The 14,693-nt window shown below is 44.7% G+C and overlaps 1 long non-coding RNA gene across 1 annotated transcript in view; it reads left to right on the top strand.

Annotated features, from left to right (window-relative positions):
* LOC126175003 (uncharacterized) overlaps nucleotides 1–7,744 on the top strand; it is a 355,761-nt gene extending 348,017 nt beyond the window's left edge. Inside the window, exon 4 of the long non-coding RNA XR_007535508.1 lies at nucleotides 7,596–7,744. This is a non-coding gene — a long non-coding RNA (uncharacterized LOC126175003). The remainder of the gene's footprint in view (nucleotides 1–7,595) is intronic.
* The last annotated feature ends 6,949 nt before the right edge of the window (nucleotides 7,745–14,693 follow it).

Here is a 14,693-nt window from a genome sequence, read left to right as displayed (position 1 = left end):
ACAGTAATAATGTCTTACTGTGATAGTAATACTATGGTATTTTCTGGACGTTTTAGACTTTAAAAAACCCACTGATGATGGTGATATTTGTCGCCGAAACTAGTTTGGGAAATAAATAAGTAAACAAATAATAAGGTGTTTTGCATCAAGGCAGACTCAATTTCCGATATTGTTGTACAAAATGCAATACATGAAAACTTGCCAATGTGCACAGAGGGTCACACGATACGTGCGTTTCTAGATGTATAAGTAACATCTGGTGCCAGACTAGTAACTATCGTAGGGAGACTGAGGGGACAAGGAAGATAAGGTTGGAGACCAGAGGGCAGATGTAACACTACGTTAGATTACATTACCGATTGTAGAGTAATAATATCAACTGAAAATTTCTCCACTGGTAAGGCGCACGGAATCATGCAAAACAATAATGAACAAAGACTGGGCTTCACGTATCAAGCATGAAGGCAGGAAAATGAGCAGAGTGAGATATGGCAAAGGTGACTGTGATTCATCCGTAACTGATATCTGTAATCATTACGAGCTAGGTGGTTTACAAAAGGAAGCGAAAAAACGATTTAATATAAATGCATGTGAACAGGTCACATGATTTTAATAATAATAGTAGGATTATGTTTACGTTGCCAACTCGTCTGGTGTAGCGTAACAGAGACACATTGTAATCCACTGACATGGACTGGTTTAACTAAAAATATCGTAGAGGGGTGAAGGCAATAGAGAATCATGGTGTGTCGGTGAAAAATATGGGGGTATGAGACTGAGGGGGGGCAGTGGGGAAGGGGGAGTGAAGGAAGAAAGGGAACACAGGGTTCAGTGAGTGCCGAAGAAGAGCATGGTATAAAGGATACACATGGTAGCAATAACATATACGATAAGTATGTACAGGATTCTCCTAACAGACCTCTAGGACTTGGAGTAAGTACATAATATTTTAAATGGGAACCCATATCCGGAAACGTACCGTTTACATTCCAGTGCAGATGCGTAACGCGTCCATTCTGCTGAGGGAAAGGGAAAAAGCCTCGGAGCTGCTTCCGCTGGTATGCATTAGGGTAGACAGGATTACGTTTACTACTTCTTCTGGCGTCACATGCAAGGTTTATTTTTTTACACTCCTTTAGAGACAGAGGAAGATCTGCCAGCATGCGTTCTGGACGCCGCACTACAAAGCGAAGAGACACGAGGTGGAATGGAAAGTACGTAGCAGATCATGCTTCGTAGGTATAATGCGTGCAGCAACGTTGGTGATCGCCACATCGAGCCGTTGTCGTGTTGCATCAGTACTATTCTATACATGAACGTTGTTATTCTCTTTATAATGTAGTACTGTACTGGAGGTGAATAGGTCTCTTCAAACAAGTCATACAGCCGGTATTTTTCAGATGTTTAAGTGTTAATACAAACAAATGCCCTTAATGATGAATGGATGTTCTGTTACGTTTTCTTTTGAATAGTTACCTGATAACTGTACTGCGTCACACCTAATTCAATTCTTCAAGCAGAAATGGATGAGTTCTTTCGGGCATGTCTGAAAGAACAGACACCATACATTCATCTAACTGATTCGCCTCGATGATCAAGAAATCCACCACCTTCAGTGCCGATGCACATTTACGCCCGACATTTTGCGAGCATGGGGGACATGGCGCTGGGTGGGAAAGTGGGTTGCCAGAGAGGCGAATAGTCCGCGCAGTTGTGATTAACATTGTGTCAAATGGTTCAAACGGCTCTGAGCACTATGGGACTTAACTGCTACGGTCATCAGTCCCCTAGAACTTAGAACCACTTAAACCTAACTAACCTAAGGACAGCACACAACACCCAGCCATCACGAGGCAGAGAAAATCCCTGACCCCGCCGGGAATCGAACCCGGGAACCCGGGCGTGGGAAGCGAGAACGCTACCGCACGACCACGAGATGCGGGCAATTAACATTGTGTCCAATGGTGCAGTGTTTAACGCAGCTGCATAGTAAGCAGGAAATCCCAGGTTTAGCACATACACTATGTGGTCAAAAGTATCCGGTAATGCTGGAATTCAATATGGTGTTGGCCCACCCTTAGCCTTGATGACAGCTTCCGCTCTCTCAGGCATATGTTCAGTCAGATGCTGGAAGGGTTCTTGGGGAATGGCAGCCCATTCTTCATGGAGTGCTGCACTGAGGAGAGGTATCGATGTCGGTCGGTGAGGCCTGGCATGATTTCGGCGTTCCAAAACATCCCAAAGGTGTTCTATAGGATTCAGGTCAGGCCTCTGTGCAGGCCAGTCAATTACAGGGATGTTACTGTCGTGTAACCACTCCGTCACAGGCCGTGCATTATGAACAGGGGCTCGATCGTATTGAACGATGCAGTCACCATCCCCCTATTGCTCTTCAACAGTGGGAAGCAAGAAGGTGCTTAAAACATCAACGTAGGCCTGTGCTGTGATAGTGCCAAGCAAAACAACAAGGAGTGCAAGCCCCCTCCATGAAAAACATGACCACGCCATAACACCACAGCCTCCGAATTTTACTGTTGGCACTACACACGCTGGCAGGTGACGTTCACCGGGCATTCGCCATACCCACACCCTGCCATCGGATCATCACATTGTGTACCGTGATTCGTCACACACACTACGTTTTTCCCATGTTCAGCCGTTCAGTGTTTACGCTCTTTACACCAAGCGAGGCGTCGTTTAGCATTTACCGGCGTTATTTGTAGCTTATGAGCAGCCGCTTGACCATGAAATCCAAGTTTTCTCACCTCCCTCGTCATAGTACCGTGATGCAGTTTGTGATGGTCTGGATAGATGTCTGCCTGTTACACATTACGACCCTCTTCCACCGTCGGCGGTCTCTGTCAGTCAACAGAGGTAGGCCTTTACGCTTTTGTGCTGTACGTGTCCTTTCACCTTTTCCACTTCACTATCACATCGGAAACTGTGGACCAAGGAATACTTAGGAGTGTGGAAATATTGGTACAGACGTATGACACAAGTGACACCCAATCACCTGGCCACGTTCGAAGTCCGTGAGTTCCGCGGAGCGCCCCATTCTGCTCTCTTGCGATGTCTAATGGCTACTGAGATCACTGACATGGAGTACCTGCCAGTAGGTGGCAGCACAGTGCACCTAATATGAAAAACGTATGTATTTGGGGGTGTCCGGATTCTTTTGATCACATACTGTATTTTCACTCGTCGCCACTGATACCGCATCAAGTTCCTACATAGCTGATATCAACAGCCCCTTTCCTTTCCTTCCCCCCCCCCCCCCTCCCATCTTCCATTTACATAATAAGAAGTGGATGAGTTAACCATTTAATTTCCAACCGTCGTAGAACGGAAACTATACGTTTCCGGACATGAGTTTCTATTCAGATACTTTGTACTCTCTCCCCTCTTCAAGTCCTAGAAGTTTGTAACGGGGATTTGATAACACCCTGTATATTGCTATGCCGTATAGAATGAACCAAATACGCAGCAAGTACACAGCCCATACAAAAATTTCCGTGTCGTTCAAAATTAATCTTGCAATCTAGGCAGCCAGTAATTAAAGTGAGTCAAGCGTATCCATCCGGAAAGGGTACATGATTATACAATAAGGTTTCTAGTAAGGCCGGCTTATGGGATGTATTAATTCCAATCCATAAGCCTATAAAACCAAAACCTCTACGTAATTAAATTTCTTTACTATTAGAAGGAACTATTTTTTGAAAGTTTGTGGTATTGACCCAAAGCGACGATGAGGGGTAATAGGGGAAGTGTGGCAGGGGGATGTGGGTTAGACAGGAGGGGGGGAGGGGTCAGGTTGGAGGGGTGGAATGTAAAAGTGTGGACAGAATAGCGCATAGAGCGTAGTATACAGTAATAGTCTACACTATTGACATAACACATCAGTGAAACCAATTGGAATAACAACAGGTGAACAATCAACACAATAAAACGTATAGTGCCGAGCGAGCTGGCGCAGTGGTGGAAATGGAAATGCCGTGTGGCTAGGGCCTCCCGGTGGTAGACCGTTCGCCTGGTGCAAGTCTTTCGAACTGACGCCACTTCAGTGACTTGCGTGTCGATGGGGAGGAAATGATGATGATAAGGGCAACAACACAACACCCAGTCCCTCAGCGGAGAAAATCTCCGACCCAGCCGGGAATCGAACCCGGGCCGTTAGGTATAACATGCCGTCGCGCTGACCACTTTTTTTTTTAATCTCTTTTTGTTCGCTTTTGTTCGTTGCATCTGCTCGGGGCGGACGTCGTAAGACACCCGTTTAAGTTCGTTGTTAATCGATTAACTCAGTTTTTTTTTTATTACAGAGGGCAGCTAACCCTCTGACCGAACACGCTGAGCTACCGTGCCGGCTAACCACTCAACTACCAGGTGCGCAGTGGCGCAGTGGTTAGCCAACTGGACTCGCATTCGGAAGGACGACGGTTCAAACTCCGTCAGGCCATCCTGATTTAGGTTTCCCGTGACTTCCCTAAATCGCTTCAGACAAACGCCGGGGATGGCTTTTTTTGAAAGGGTACCGCCTACTTCCTTCCCCATCCTTCCCTAAGCCGATGGGACCGATGACCTCGCTGTTTGGTACCCTCCTCCAAAACCAACCAACCAACCAAAACACGAACTACATGAGAGAAAACCTAGAGTCAGGTGAAAGAATTAATTGCAAAGTGACTACGTTATCTGTGTAAGTTACGAATCCGGCGTGAAATGTACCGGCGACTGTAGAGCGCAGGCGCAGGGCGTGCAGAGGTGCGGCAGCCGCCGTTTCCAGCTCGAGGAGGCCGGCGACAAACAAAGGAGCGGCGCCTCGTGCTGGCCGCTGGGCCCGACAAATTGGCCGGCGGTCGGCGGTCGGCGGTCGACCCCGGCCCCGCCAGCTGAACGCCGGCGGCGCTCGGCGCTCGGCGCTATACTGGCTGCGGCGTACACACACCACACACCACCGCTGCTGCCCAGCAACAAGAGCCATCAAAATTATCGGTTTACCACAAGGCAGCGTACCGGCGTCCTATTTACACGTTCACGCTAACGATCTGCTTCTTTGCTGTGCAAACCGCAATGGCACAACCTAGACATAAGACAAGGCAATAATCATTTCTACTGAGAAAGCTATTTACATTTTCACTCATCCAATTTCACAAACATTAAATAACAAAATAACTCCGGTTGATATTTTATGCGACCTATCTAAGATATTGTCTTAGATAAATTGAAATTTTATGGCATTGCTGGTACAGTCAACCAATGGATAATGTCATATTTAACGAAAAGAATATAGAAAGTTGTACTTCGTGATTCAATCAATATAGTCCGGAGGTGCACCACACACTACATGTCCTCCGAGGAAATGTTAAAAGCCGCACCCTCAGCTGGTAAAGTCATGGCGAATGTCTTCTGTGACTGTGAAGGGGATATGCTGTTTGATGTCCTCTCTCAGGGTGCAATGATCAACTCTGAAGTGTATTATGCTACTCTCAGGAAACTGATAAGTGACCTCAGAGTGTTCGTCACCACAAAAATGGAATCGAATTTCTCCTTCTCCAGGACAACGCAAGGCCTCACACAAGTCTTCGCATCCGAGCGGAGTTTACAAAACTTCATTGGACTGTTCTTCTTCATCAACCCTACAGCCGCCGGGCGAGGTGGCCGAGCGGTTCTAGGCGCTACAGTCTGGAACCGCGCGATCGCTACGGTCGCAGGTTCGAATCCTGCCTCGGGGAATGATGTGTGTGATGTCCTTAGGTTAGTTAGGTTTAAGTAGTTCTAAGTTCTAGGGGACTCATGACCACAGAAGATAAGTCTCATAGTGCTCAGAGTCCTTTGAACCAACCCTACAGCCCGGCTCTCGCATCTTCCGAGTTCCATCCAGTCCATGACTGCAGCGCCTGAGACCGGAAACTGATTCTCTCCTTGGTTGCTTCCTACCTCTCTTTCAGTGTGCTCAGTTGGTGTCAGTATTTTGTAACCGTGATTTTTGAAACTGATAGTACTGTAATATCCACAATTGTCAGCATCTTCCATTACTATAACACAAAACTGTATTCCTTCACTGTCACTATTACTCCTCAGTCACTTTTGACAGCAAGAAGTAACTTTAAGATTTTTGCATAAAATTGCGCCATCTTGGGTTTTAACCCTTTGGGTTTCAACACTTACGTATCTTCAGAGTATTGAGAAAGTAACCTTTTTCGCGGTGTTCAGGGAGAAGTAGTAGTCAATTGTTGTCACATGAAGCCTGTAACTAAAGTACTAGGAGAATTTACCTCTAAGTTCGTTCTCCCCTATGTTTCGAAGCATCTGCGCAGTGCAAGAGGTATTTTCAACAATTTGTATTTTTCATCCGGTATCAACAGTATTTGACAGTACATCTACACAGTTATTGACGGCCCTCTTCGTGTAATCCAACGAAAGCATACCTTTTAGTCATGAAACATTCTTGTCATGACTTGACGTGTTGATGGAATTTATTCGAATTCCGTCGTCGTGTAACGCGTCAGGCGAAACTACACTACTGTCTGGAAGAAGTGAAACGCCAAGACCATGAGATGTTATCACTACGAAATCTGTTCTTCCGATTAAGCACATGACACTACATAAATGATTAGCATTACAGAACTGTACACGGCCTGTAACAGTGGTAATTTAGTACAGAGTATTGCCATCAAGTGCTGCAGTCGGAGTTGCTAGACGTCGTGGCATGGAATTAAAGAACACTTGAGGAATACTCTGCCACGCGGTTTGTAGGCAAGTCCACAAAGCATCAACTGTGGCTGCAGGAGGACCTGAATGAATAAGTTGTCGACCGACCATATCCCAGATATGTTCGATGGGCGCCATGTCAGGCTAAAGAGTAGGGCAGGGAAGGAGTGGTACCCGCAAATTCCTCGCCACATACGGCCCGGCCTGAAGGTAGTGTCACTTAAACGTCGATAAACTGTCGATATTTCAAGAGGCAGAAGATACTGCACAATTACTTCAGTAAGAGTATGCTGCTATCATCGCATCAGCACCAAGAATAATACTTGAAACAGAAGCATCCATGAGCAGTACTAATATGTCTACAAATAAATCTACCAGTTTGAAATCGGATGATTTACTTTTTTTGTCCAATCAGCAAGAGCGTAATGTTGATGTCGTTACACCAGTCAGCGATTCCGTAATCGACCTTCATCAGTATTTTGAAAAATCTACAATATACAAGCATGGTTGTGTGTTAGAATGTTGCGTGAAATGGTCACTAAATATTTGCTTTCAGCAACTTCAGTTGCTGCAGAGAGGGCTTTCTTCAAGACAGGAGAAATAATTAATCAAAAACGCACAGACGAAAGGAGAAGAATTGAAATACCTTACTATATATAAAACAAAATCTTCATATCTCGTATTATTGTATTTAAAAAAATAAAAGTATTTTTTCAACTGAAATACCTGCACAAAACTACCGATGGTTAATCGATATTAGGGTGTCCCAAATTAATGTACTCTTTGAAACAGAATATCTCTTTAATTAAAGGAGACTGAAATACAATTTTTATTGATAATAATTTAGAAGGCGGTGAAAAACATAACAATGCTTTGTTTTGTTTCAGGATTGTCAGCAAACATGACGTTATCGTTTGAACAACGGAAATGGGTGCTAAAGTGTTACTGGAAAACAGAGAATGTGAGTGCTATACTCCGACGTTGGAGAATTGAATTTGGAACACCACCACCGAGAAGAGTAACACTTACACGAATAAGAGGTAAGTTTGATGTCGAAGGAACGGTGCACGACATGAAGAAGGGACTTAGCGGACGAAAGAGAAGTTCAACAGACAATGAGAGTGTTGATGCGGTAATACAGGCATACACAAGATCCCCGAAGAAACCTGTGAGGCAATGCTCTCGTGAAACTGGGATTTGCAGAATCAGTGTTCATAGAGTTTTGAGGTCTCAGAACTTTAAGCCTTACATTCCAAGGCTTCTCCATGCTCTTAACGAGGATAATCCTGACAGGCGAATTTTGTGATTGGTTCATTAACAGACGTGAACAAGAGCAGCGTTTCCAAGATCGATTTCTTTGGTCAGATGAAGCGACGTTTAAACTTGATGGAACAATTAACCGTTATAATTGTAGACCAAGAAGAATCCATACGTAACCGAACAAGGCATGTTAATCTGCCAGGATTAATAGTTTGATGTGATCTGTCTTCTGGAGGGTTAATCGGGCCGTATTTCTTTGGCAGCATTGTCACGGGCGACTCGTACTTGGAAATGTTGGAAATGATAACTACTGGTCGTAGCGTTGTGTTTAGAAATGAAGGTTATTACTTTCAACAGGATGGGGCAGTTCTCAATCGTACATTTCCTGTCAGATGGATAGGACGAAGAGGGTGTGTGGAGTATCCGGCGCGATCTCCAAATTTAACTCCTCTAGACTTCCATCTGTGGAGTACTCTCAAGAACACAGTTTACGCTGCGGGACCACACACACTGGTTGATCTTAAGAGTGCAAATTGACAAGCCTATGATGCTATTAAGTTGAAAACAATAAAGTTGGCATGTCGCTCAGTCGTTAAGTCGTTGTCGGCGGTGTATTGCGATGGACAGACTCCAGTTTGAACATTTACCTCCTTAAGTCGGACCATGAGGCACCTAACACCACTAAAATTGTATTTTTAACCCCTTTCATTAAAGAGATGTTCAGTTTCAAAGGGTGTATACATTATTTTGGGACACCCTGTAAAGAGATAGATTTTAATATGGTATCTGTCAGCTATCTGCAGGAGGGGCAGTGCTGGGTTGTAAAACATCACTGATGTAGCGGTAGCTGTTGAGATTGCTCTCAAGACATAGGAGCCAATATCGGTTATTACAGGAAATGGCGCTAAAAACCATCACACTTAGTGTTTGTCCGCTATGCCGCTCAACAATTACTTTCACCACGGCGGCGTCGAACGCCTATGGAACCATTACTGCAGAATAAGATGAAGCGGGACTCGTCCGAAAACACCACATTCCACCCACTCAGCACGCCAGTGTCGGCGTTCACGGGCCCATTGTAGTCTGCGGCGTTGGTGGATTCTGGTCGATGGAAGCCGGCCGGCACAGTGGCATGCGTGCCGCCAGTCCAGCCCGCAGAAGACGGCGTCGAATCGTCGACGCAGACTTGTCCACACATTTGGAAGTGCTCCAACGTCTTGTCAAAAATGTGGACGAAGATGTTACTGCTAATGGGTAAAATGCCGTTCACCTCGCGCTGACCGGCCGCTGTGACCGAGCGGTTCTAGGCACTTCAGTCCGGAACCGCGTTGCTGCTACGGTCGCAGGTTCGAATCCTGCCTCGGGCATGGATGTGTGTGATGTCCTTAGGTTAGTTAGGTTTAAGTAGTTCTAGGTCTAGGGGACTGATGACCTCAGATGTTAAGTCCCATAGTGCTTAGAGCCATTTGAACCATCTCGCGCTGTGGTCACGTTATGTCGTCCAGTACGCTGTCTGGGCTGATCCACTGGTTCCTCAGACGCCTCACTGTTGAAACAGCTTGCCCTACACAAGCCGCAAGGTCACGAAACGACAGACCTGCTTCCCTGAGATCAATCATTCTGCCCCCTTCGATCGCACTCACCTGCCGATATTCCACCCCGTGAGTTCGGTAAGTCACAATGGCACTTGGTTACACGCAACCACTTCGTACAATGGTTCCGCACCGAGCAAGCGTTGCGTAACACTGACCTGGCCGGTCCATAAATGAGGGCGCTGCTGAGCCTAAGTGCACGCCACCTCTCTACCATCACTTGCTATGGTTCCGCTGTTCTACACGTCCTCTAATAATGCAGTGTTGCAGACTTTACTTCTGAGTGATTCACTTTTTACAAACAGTAGTGTATTTGGACTGTCGCGTACGTTCCCCTTCGTCTCACGATGTGATACGAATAACTTCTCTTCATCCGTCTAGTTTCATTTGTTGGTGTTTTGTCAGCAGGACTCAGTACTTTTTATGACCATCTGGCACAGTGTTTCACTATTGCAGTTACACGCATACAGTTCTGTACAATGTTGCACGGCGCACCTGTGGAAACTTGACATCAACTTGACTAATTGTAAAGAGACGTTTCCAAGCAATTTTTCGTTCACATGCAGAACGCCAGATTCTACAAACCTGAAGGTCTGGTCTACCAGTCCTTACCTCACTGTACACATTCATACGACCTGCTCTGCGCTCAAACATAGGTCCATATAAATCACAAAGATGTCGTGTTATCACCATTGGGTTTCAGAACTATAATCGTTGTCCACAATTCCACACAGTGCAATGATTTGTTTTCAATCTCATTTTAACATGATTTCCTCAATGTACAAAGAGAAAGTATAATAGGATGAGTTATTTTGAATAATCATCCAAGGGTGCTCTAGGCATAGTTGTATGTAATCGCAAGTTAGTTATTGTTGTCATAGCATCTCCTTACTAGACGGGCTTGTATTTTCTACAAATACAAGTCCGCGTAATTAGGCTCTGAGCACTGTGGGACTCAACTTTTGAGGTCATTAGTCCCCTAGAAATTAGAACTAGTTAAACCTAACTAACCTACGGACATTACACACATCTATGCCCGAGGCAGGATTCGAACCTGCGACCGCAGCGGTCTCGCGGTTCCAGACTGCAGCGCCTAGAACCGCACGGCCACTTCGGCCAGCCGTAATTAGGCATTGGAGTAATTTGTACTCTAGCACAACTCATGACTGAATAGCGCCGGCCGGGGTGGCCGAGCAGTTCTAGGCGCTACAGTCTGGAACCGCGCGACCGCTACGGTCGCAGGTTCGAATCCTGCCTCAGGCATGGGTGTGTGTGATGTCCTTAGGTTAGTTAGGTTTAAGTAGTTCTAAGTTGTAGGGGACTGATGACCTCAGATGTTAAGTCCCATAGTGCTGAGAGCCATTTGAACCATTTTTTTAATGAATAGCAAGAGCACATAATAGCAGGTCGTGCGCTAAAAGGATGCATGATATATCAACTAAGCATGGCTGTATAGTAAGTGTTACGCAGTAACAAACCGAGCTGTCGATCACTTCATTCAGCCTTCTTAGCGATGTTGTTGTTGTGGTCTTCAGTCCTGAGACTGGTTTGATGCAGCTCTCCATGCTACTCTATCCTGTGCAAGCTTCTTCATCTCCCAGTACCTACTGCAACCTACATCCTTCTGAATCTGCTTAGTGTACTGATCTATTGGTCTCCCTCTACGATTTTTACCCTCCACGCTGCCCTCCAATGCTAAATTTGTGATCCCTCGATGCCTCAGAACATGTCCTACCAACCGATCCCTTCTTCTAGTCAAGTTATGCCACAAACTTCTCTTCTCCCCAATCCTATTCAATACCTCCTCATTAGTTACGTGATCTACCCACCTTATCTTCAGCATTCTTCTGTAGCACCACATTTCGAAAGCTTCTATTCTCTTCTTGTCCAAACTAGTTATCGTCCATGTCTCACTTCCATACATGGCTACACTCCATACAAATACTTTCAGAAACGACTTCCTGGCACCTAAATCTATATTCGATGTTAACAAATTTCTCTTCTTGAGAAATGCTTTCCTTGCCATTGCCAGTCTACATTTTATATCCTCTCTACTTCGACCATCATCGGTTATTTTACTCCCTAAATAGCAAAACTCCTTTACTACTTTAAGTGTCTCATTTCCTAATCTAATTCCCTCAGCATCACCAGACTTAATTTGACTACATTCCATTATCCTCGTTTTGCTTTTGTTGATGTTCATATTACATCCTCCTTTCAAGACACTGTCCATTCCGTTCAACTGCTCTTCCAAGTCCTTTGCTTTCTCTGACAGAATTACAATGTCATCGGCGAACCTCAAAGTTTCTACTTCTTCTCCATGAATTTTAATACCTACTCCAAATTTTTCTTTTGTTTCCTTTACTGCTTGCTCAATATACAGATTGAATAACATCGGGGAGAGGCTACAACCCTGTCTTACTCCCTTCCCAACCACTGCTTCCCTTTCATGTCCCTCGACTCTTATAACTGCCATCTGGTTTCTGTACAAATTGTAAATAGCCTTTCGCTCCCTGTATTTTACCCCTGCCACATTCAGAATTTGAAAGAGAGTATTCCAGTCAACATTGTCAAAAGCTTTCTCTAAGTCTACAAATGCTAGAAATGTAGGTTTGCCTTTTCTTAATCTTTCTTCCAAGATAAGTCGTAAGGTCAGTATTGCCTCACGTGTTCCAACATTTCTACGGAATCCAAACTGATCTTCCCCGAGGTCGGCTTCTACCAGTTTTTCCATTCGTCTGTAAAGAATTCGTGTTAGTATTTTGCAGCTGTGACTTATTAAACTGATAGTTCGGTAATTTTCACATCTGTCAACACCTGCTTTCTTTGGGATTGGAATTATTATATTCTTCTTAAAGTCTGAGGGTATTTCGCCTGTCTCATACATCGTGCTCACCAGATGGTAGAGTTTTGTCATGACTGGCTCTCCCGAGGCCATCAGTAGTTCTAATGGAATGTTGTCTACTCCCGGGGCCTTGTTTTGACTCAGGTCTTTCAGTGCTCTGTCAAACTCTTCACGCAGTATCTTATCTCCCATTTCATCTTCATCTACATCCTCTTCCATTTCCATAATATTGTCCTCAAGTACATCGCCCTTGTATAAACCCTCTATATACTCCTTCCACCTTTCTGCTTTCCCTTCTTTGCTTAGAACTGGGTTGCCATCTGAGCTCTTGATATTCATACAAGTGGTTCTCTTCTCTCCAAAGGTCTCTTTAATTTTCCTGTAGGCAGTATCTATCTTACCCCTAGTGAGACAAGCCTCTACATCCTTACATTTGTCCTCTAGCCATCTCTGCTTAGCCATTTTGCACTTCCTGTCGATTTCATTTTTGAGACGTTTGTATTCCTTTTTGCCTGGTTCATTTACTGCATTTTTATATTTTCTCCTTTCATCAATTAAATTCAATATTTCTTCTGTTACCCAAGGATTTCTATTAGCCCGCGTCTTTTTACCTACTTGATCCTCTGCTGCCTTCACCACTTCATCCCTCAGAGCTACCCATTCTTCTTCTACTGTATTTCTTTCCCCTATTCCAGTCAATTGTTCCCTAATGCTCTCCCTGAAACTCTCTACAACCTCTGGTTCTTTCAGTTTATCCAGGTCCCATCTCCTTAAATTCCCACGTTTTTGCAGTTTCTTCAGTTTCAATCTGCAGTTCATAACCAATAGATTGTGGTCAGAATCTACATCTGCCCCAGGAAATGTCTTACAATTTAAAACCTGGTTCCTAAATCTCTGTCTTACCATTATATAATCTATCTGAAACCTGTCAGTATCTCCAGGCTTCTTCCATGTATACAGCCTCCTTTCATGATTCTTGAACCAAGTGTTAGCTATGATTAAGTTATGCTCTGTGCAAAATTCTACAAGGCGGCTTCCTCTTTCATTCCTTCCCCCCAATCCATATTCACCTACTATGTTTCCTTCTCTCCCTTTTCCTACTGACGAATTCCAGTCACCCATGACTATTAAATTTTCGTCTCCCTTCACTACCTGAATAATTTCTTTTATCTCGTCATACATTTCATCTATTTCTTCGTCATCTGCAGAGCTAGTTGGCATATAAACTTGTACTACTGTAGTAGGCATGGGCTTTGTGTCTATCTTGGCCACAATAATGCGTTCACTATGCTGTTTGTAGTAGCTAACCCGCACTCCTATTTTACTATTCATTATTAAACCTACTCCTGCATTACCCCTATTTGATTTTGTATTTATAACCCTGTAATCACCTGACCAAAAGTCTTGTTCCTCCTGCCACCGAACTTCACTAATTCCCACTATATCTAACTTTAACCTATCCATCTCCCTTTTTAAATTTTCTAACCTACCTGCCCGATTAAGTGATCTGACATTCCACGCTCCGATCCGTAGAACGCCAGTTTTCTTTCTCCTGATAACGACGTCCTCTTGAGTAGTCCCCGCCCGGAGATCCGAATGGGGGACTATTTTACCTCCGGAATATTTTACCCAAGAGGACGCCATCATCATTTAATCATACAGTAGAGCTGCATGTCCTCGGGAAAAATTACGGCTGTAGTTTCCCCTTGCTTTCAGCCGTTCGCAGTACCAGCACAGCAAGGCCGTTTTGGTTAATGTTACAAGGCCAGATCAGTCAATCATCCAGACTGTTGCCCCTGGAACTACTGAAAAGGCTGCTGCCCCTCTTCAGGAACCACATGTTTGTCTGGCCTCTCAACAGATACCCCTCCGTTGTAGTTGCACCTACGGTACGGCCATCTGTATCGCTGAGGCACGCAAGCCTCCCCACCAACGGCAAGGTCCATGGTTCATCTTAGCGATATCCATAAGGTATACTAATATCCATCTGAAAGTAAAGGATCAGCGGTAAAAGTCTACATTCTCATCATTTTTGACAGATAAACCGTATCTATCTCTAGCTGCACAAGGCGATCTAGCGGTAAAGCGTGTACCCGGAAACGGAAAGGTCCTAGGATCGAATCTTTTTTTTTCGGTCTCCCTTTAACCTAACCTTCCCCAGAAACGACAAGTGGTTCGGAATCCACGTTAAACTATACGCTAAGGTCAAAAATTCATGGGTTACGCCCTAATATCGCGTCATACTTCCTTTTTCCTGGCACAGTGCAGCACCTCGGCGTGGCGTGGAC

This window comes from Schistocerca cancellata, chromosome 3 (assembly GCF_023864275.1).
Source record: "Schistocerca cancellata isolate TAMUIC-IGC-003103 chromosome 3, iqSchCanc2.1, whole genome shotgun sequence".
In the NCBI taxonomy this organism is placed as follows: Eukaryota; Metazoa; Arthropoda; class Insecta; order Orthoptera; family Acrididae; genus Schistocerca; species Schistocerca cancellata.
Note: the sequence above shows the minus strand (reverse complement) of the source record. Positions and strands in the feature narration are given on the sequence as shown.